Below are 7,265 nucleotides of genomic sequence, written 5' to 3'. Positions count from 1 at the left end.
GTAATTAACAGTGAAAAATGAAGGTGTTTGGAATTTTTATTCTGATATCAATTATGATGGTTTTGAGTCCAAAGGTTGTGATGGGTGAAATAGTTCCCACTTTTGTGTGCTGCAACAACCATGGACCAAGTTGCTCAGATCATTCAGATTGCATAAGCTATTGTTCTGAATGCACAAGAGGTGGATTTTGCAAGCCTTACTGCCTATTGTTGATCAATTCATCAATCATCTATGTAATCTTGCATTACCTATGTGTTTCATCTCTTATTGTTATCCTATTAAATAAATAAATTCGTACTTCTTATGATGTTTTTGGGGTTGTTTGTTTTCTTTGTCTGTTTTTGGGTTATTTTATGTTCTGAATTTGTTTTATTTTATTTCTTTAATACTATTAGGGTTCCGATGTTTTAAAGGTTTTTGAGCGTGTTAACCTAATTGAAATATTCATAACCTTAATTTTCTACTATCAGCTTTCACTAAAAAAATATGATATTTTTTATATATTTATATTTTCATCAGATATGTTATTTCTAATTATGAATTTATTTTCATATTATAGATAAAAAAACAACAACTGATAATAACCCAATATATATATTTTGGATTAGATTTCGGTACACTTTGGTCGGATCCTATATAGGAGAGAGACTGGATGTCCAAGACACATTTCTAGACAGCAGCCCAGAACTGCTACCTTAAAACAGTAGTAACTCATTGCTGGGTTAGATGTATGTGTGTTAATATTTTATTCTTTTTTAGTTTAATAACAATTCATTCTTATTCAATTAATGTCCAATTAGATTTTATGAATGTCCAAATTCAATGAACCAAATCATGTGAGGAATCTAATTCCAAACAAAACCAATTAAGTACTTATTATATATTTTCTCAAAAAAAAAAAAAAAAAACTTCTTATACATTTATTCTTTTTAATAAGCAGTCAGAATGATAACATGAAATTGCAAATCAAATTTGCAAATGAGAAATCTTCTACGAAATAAAAGAAGGTTCAGTTTGCAAAAACAAGGAAAATGTTCCACAATCATACTATACTAGTGCGTGAGTTTTGGTAACTCAATTTCTATTGGTTCGTTCTCTCTTTGTAATTCTTCAATTATTCACATGCAAATTTGCAATTGTACTTCTGGATGAAGCAAGTAGTAAAAATGCACAGAAATCCCAACAGATTAGTTTAGGAAATATGTTGAAGGAATCTGACAGTGAAACTTGGTATACATGACAGAAATTGTAAAAAAAACTGGGGTTTCAGTTTCACTTTCTTATAATAGAGAAGCTACCCTATTGCATTTTCTAAAGTTGTCTCTAGATTATATTATATGTATTTGTTGGGGGTAAATGTAATTTTTACATTTATTCACGTTTTTTTCCATAGGTTATAATTATAACCTATAGTTTGTTATTTTTATTATTTTTGTTGTAAAAAATCAAAAGAAAATAAAAGAATATAAAAAAAAGAAATAAGAAATATAAAATCAAAAAAGAAATAGTCAAAAGAGAGGAAGGCATGGGTTAGTGGGTGACAAAGTGGTAATATGCCATTTAAACTAACTAAATGTGCAGAAAAATCGGAAATGACTACTGTCAGCTTTTGATTAAATTATTCGAGGAGCTAAACATTCAAGAAAATCAGAAACAAGCTCGGATCCAGAAAATAGGCATCCCCAGCTTTCTGGATCTATCTCGAGCATCATCACATGACAAGCACATAGAGAGCAGGAATTTTTCAAAGACAGCTGCACAAACACAAAGCATTTCGGGTCAAAGCTAAACAAGTCAAGTTGAAAGCTATAATTAAGGTAGCACAACCAGATTCTATTCAAGGTGAAAGAATGACATAAGTAGTGGGTAAGTGTGTGTTTAGTGGGCATAAATGTGAGTATTCCCCAAGTCTTTTTCACCTATAAATAGTCCCTTCTATCTTCATTCCAAACCCCTTAAAACACCCAACAAAAATTAACAAAACAAGAACCAACCAAAATTGAACCAAAATACACAACACTTTTCTCTCAAATATTTCGGCCTATTCATCTTTTTTCCAGCTCAAATTCGTCCCTTTTTCACTCTAAATTCATCCCCAAATTCGATTTTGAAGCTTACAATTCAATTCCAATCACTAATCATTTGTTCTTATCATCAATTTTAGCCACAATCATTGTAATTTCAAGCTTTTGTTCATCATTTTACACCACATTTTCCAGCAGCCCCTATACTCAGATTTTCATCATTAAAATCATCCCTCCAATCTCTCAATTCGATACAAATTACACTTTGTCCAATCAGGCACAAATCCGATCAATTTTCCTACCCGAATTCACACAAAAAAACTCAATTTCCTAGCCGAAATATCAGTTTTTACCACATCAATTTACGATTTCTCCTACACTCGTATTCAATCAATTAAGCTCACTATACAGGCATTATATGCATTCACTCAAGTCAGGCATCAGTCTCGGGATAACCACCTCAGGCAGACATGACGTTTCAACACGATGCTTCCACGCAACCACTACAAGAAAAAAGGGTTTTAATGACCAAAATTTAATATAGGTATAGTTTCCGCTCATTAAAAATATGTTCTCAATACATTTAATGTGCGGATATCATATTAATGAGCAAAGTATATAATTTGACTCAATTTTCCTAAAATTCCACTCATTATTTCATGACAATAAAAAAACCACTTTTTAATTATAAAAAACCCCACTCATTAATAACCTTAATTTTTAATTTACCGCCAATGTGACCTAAAATTCATTCCAAATATTTCATTCCCCCCTAAAATCAGACACAAAGTTCACGCTTTCAACTAAAAAAGCTCTCCTTCCTGTTCGACCTAGGTCTGCTCCCATCTTCTCACTCTCATCTTCTGAAATTGGGACTGAACGAGCATCTCTATTCCTTCTTCAGCAGATTTTTGGGGTTTCCTCATTTTGTTCGGTATCTCTTCTCATCTCTTGTTAATTTCTTTATTTTTTCATGTTTTCTTCATGTTCTTGTGTTTTCCTTTATGGGTTTAGATTCAATGTCTTTATGTGTTTTCCTTTTTCCTTTATGGGTTTAGATTCAATGTCTTAAGAAGTGGAGTTGGAAACTCAAAACCCATCAAAAACCCCAACCTCTCTCTCTTCCCGCACATGGCTTCACTATCAGTGGATATAGCAAGAGCCACCTCCTTCATTTCCTTCTCTTCTCGCCAACAAACCCCTCTTTCCACTAGTGGCACCTCACTCCTTCCTCTTTTCTTCAAACCTCAACCCACCTTATCCATTCAAGCTACCCGCTCCTTTCATTGTACAAACCTCGCTCTCGGTTTCTCCAAACCATCTTTCAAAAACCCCTGTAGATTTTCTTTTGCCGCCGCATCCCCCCAGACCGAGGATTGCGATGTCACCACCAAGATTCCTCCCGATGATCGAATTCTTGCTACCATTATTACCGGCTTTTTGGGTTCTGGAAAGGTATTGTAATCTTTCTATTTTAGTTGTTACCTTTTCCCTTTGTATTAATTCGTACTAAAATTAAGAAGATATGCTACTTCAAATGTAATTGCTGACTTATTAAGCTTTCTAAATGGTCAATGCAAATGCTAGTTAAAAATTTCCATTTTCTTGAATTTCTTCTCAACTGGACTTAATTGGGCTGACATTTTTCCTTGCGTTGATGAACAGACAACATTACTTAACCATATATTGACTGCAGACCATGGGAAGCGCATAGCAGTGATTGAGAATGAGGTATTAGTTTGCATTGTTTTTGGCTGTTCGCTTATTAGTTAAACCACCATTTTTGCTATAATCATGGGAGTCTCTATGTATATTGTTGTATCATTATGACCATGGTACATAATCTCAAACTTTTGTAAGTTTATTATTATAGTCCTGCTTGTGAGAGTACGTTTATAGTGTGCAGATGTATAATTTCCTCTCCTAATGTTGAATTGCAGTACGGTGAAGTTGACATTGATGGTTCTCTAGTTGCTGCAAAAACTACTGGAGCTGAAGACATTATTATGTTGAGCAATGGTTGTTTGTGATGTACAGTGAGGGGTGATCTTGTGAGAATGATAGCTGAACTAGTGGCTAAAAACAGAGGAAATTTTGATCATATTGTAATTGAAACTACAGGTTAGATATTACTGTATTAGTCAAAATGTACTGTTCTGAAATCACTATACAGTAGTGACTTGTTATCTAAATGCTTTCTTGTTGTGTGTACATCAAATGATGTACTTGTTACACATTTACTAAAATATGCCATACTGGAACCTTACAGGTCTTGCTAATCCAGCACCAATAATTCAGATTTTTTATGCTGAGGATGCGGTTTGTAATGATGTCAAGTTGGACGGTGTTGTAACTTTGGTTGATGCTAAACATGCTGCTTTTCATCTGGATGAGGTCAAACTGAAAGGAGTAGTTAATGGAGTCTTAAGTCTTAAGTATTTTTATCCTCAAATTACCTTGGTCTTATGTTCTATATGTATTATAGTGAACACATAAACTGGTAAGCACATGTAAGCAAATTTAAATGCCAAATAATTTGTTCCTTCTCAATGCAGAGACTTGATATATTGGGAGCATTAGAGGATGTTGTTGGGGAATTCAATGATTTGAGTATGACAACTACTAACATCCATCATGGTCAGCGTTATTTCAATGAGTAAGCTGCTGTGAACTGCTTTTTCCAGGGTACACTGAGATGAAAATCAAATATTTTGGGGAAGGGGAATAATATTTGTTACTTTACTCTAAATAGGGTTATAATAGAATGTAATCAATGTAATGTAGAGTGTTCAATCTTTCTTCATTAGGCCAAATAAAATAGAAAATGGAAATGACGAATACATGTAGAGTTGCATATCATTTTAATAATGTTTGGGATTATCTTAGGTATTTTTTACTGCCAATTTTGTTAATTTTTTATTTGAACCTTAGTGAGACTATTTCACAAAGGTTATGATTCGCTAGTTTATTTATTTTTCTGTTTTAAGCAGGATATAAAGGAAGTTAAGCATGAATTATTTACTCCCCTTCTTATCCAAATTGGTTGAGAGGCTGAGAGATTGTGAGACAACATTGTTTGTTCAGCTTCTAGCAGGTGAGGTTTCATTTCAGTAATTGAAAAGAATTTGCTCAATAGTTTTGCAAATGAGCAGCTAGATGGTTGGTTAAATTTGCTGAGAATTGTAATATTCTGTTGTGGTCATCTGTTATTTGTTTGTTTGTAAAAAGTCTTTTCATGTGAAAAAAGGCAAAATTAGCTGTTATGGTGCCTTTTCTCCCAGGCCCTGTGTAAAACGCTCCTCTCTTCTTGCAATATTTCTCTCCCTGCTTGCCTTACTCCTTGCACGTTTAGCCTCAAACTGGTAAGGCAAGGTCTTCTCTCTTGCTTTTTCAGCCATTGATTTATGGATACTTTCCATCAGCACGCACTTGTTCTTGAACATGTTACCTTTCACTTTCATGTACATCTCATGGTACATGTGCTTGTCAATTTTTCGGGCTTCCCTGTACTTGCATAGAAGTCGTCTGAGAACTCGCAGTCTCCTTCATTCTGTGAGGACTGGAACGTAAGTGAATCTTCGTTTTCTGGCATAGTTGCTGCAACTAGAGGACAAAGCCTTAAATGTAATTGATTTGTTGTTGGAAAATAATGTTAGACACCAAGCTTAAGTCCTGTTTTCAAAGGTTTTAAAATTAAGATCCTAAGTTGCAAAATTTTCCACCTTGAGGGACCTAACTGAACTTCCTTGCTTTTCTAGTATTTCATAACATATGAGACATGCTTCTGTTATCTATAAGCATAATTTTATCGGTAAAGTCAATTTTGGAACGTATCATAAATGGGACAAGTTAAGAAAATTTATCAAGCAATACTTAGTTTAGAGCCCTTTAATTAAAAGTAGGGAACCTTGTTTATACTCCATTTAAGGAAAACTTTGTCAAAATGCTTAACTCTATTTCATGTGTCTTCGTGGCAAGTTGTGAATCCTATAGGTTTATTTAAATTTTGAGTCATTTTTATTGTAGAATATTCGTTTAAAGCTGTGAAGGCCGCTTCCATTACATCCATTGCATCTCGTGGGATGGACTCTGTCTGTGTTGTCACACAGGTAAGTGACCTTCTCATTTTTTTGATCTAGAACTCGAATGTTTTTGCTTAATTTGGAAATTCACATCTTGAAATTTGAGCAGGACAAACTTTTGGATCGGACTAGTATTACCCATCTTTTCCCTGTTACCAAGTACCTTGGATTACTGGCCACTGGCATGACAGGTTAGCTTCTCTTTCCCTCCTGTGAAACTGCATTTCTTTTTATGATGTGATGCACTTTTAGTTTAGTCACTACAGAGTTTAATTTTGTTCAATAAAGGTTAATGTACACATTGTGAAGCATGATTGGACACGCAATGATAGGAATGATGGGAAATAATGTAGATACCTCATTTTTTCTACACCATCAAAATAACCTGTTGACTGCAGTTTCTCTGAACATTTGTGATGGAAAGCCTACGTGCTTGAAGTTTTCATATTTCTTTTCTAGACTGCTAGAAGTTTTCATATTTCTTTTCTAGACTGCACCCTCTCTAGTTACGATCCAATACAAATTAAATTCAGGCAAATGTTTAATGTCTAGGTAAATACTACTGAAACCAGCTTGAGCTACTCATGAATGAATCTTCTTTAAAATCTCAACTCTTCTTTGCTTCACATTTTGCCGCGTTTGCAAAATATTCTGGTTTGTACTGCATCTGCACCCTTGCTTTTGGTTAACTCTTATGGATTATTAGCATGAAATTTCATTTTCTTTCTCAATTTACAGCTAATGCAAGGACTTTAGTCCAACAAGCTCGAAATGAGGCAGCTGAGTTTGGGTTCAATATGGTTATGAAATGCCCCCCGATGTGTTGGCCAAATGGTATTTTATTACTATTGCATTCTTATGATCTTCTATAATGCTCAAATATTAGTTCGTACTATGTTTTCAAAAACTAATGATCTTTTATTAGTTTGTAGTACGTTTTCAAAAACTAATGATCTTCTATAAGGTCATTTGCTCTTAATTTTTCAAAAACTTGTCTGCCATTTTCATAGCCTATTCCAAAACTTGGCTTGGCTATTATTTCCCCTGCTCTTGCTATGATTTCACTCTCCACGTCTCTCTCTCTTTGTGCCCAGAAGTTGTGAGTTTACTCCACCTGTTTTGAGTAGTTGTTGTGGACTCCACCATTAAGCTTGCCATT

The 7,265-nt window shown here is 34.2% G+C and overlaps 1 pseudogene; it reads left to right on the top strand.

Annotated features, from left to right (window-relative positions):
* The first annotated feature begins 2,841 nt into the window (after positions 1–2,841).
* On the top strand, positions 2,842–4,752 carry LOC136222851 (uncharacterized; annotated as a pseudogene).
* The last annotated feature ends 2,513 nt before the right edge of the window (positions 4,753–7,265 follow it).

The sequence above is a fragment of the Euphorbia lathyris genome, chromosome 3 (genome assembly GCF_963576675.1).
Source record: "Euphorbia lathyris chromosome 3, ddEupLath1.1, whole genome shotgun sequence".
NCBI lineage: Eukaryota > Viridiplantae > Streptophyta > Magnoliopsida > Malpighiales > Euphorbiaceae > Euphorbia > Euphorbia lathyris.
The sequence above is the reverse complement of the archived record's forward strand: the minus strand, read 5'-3'. Positions and strand labels throughout refer to the sequence as shown.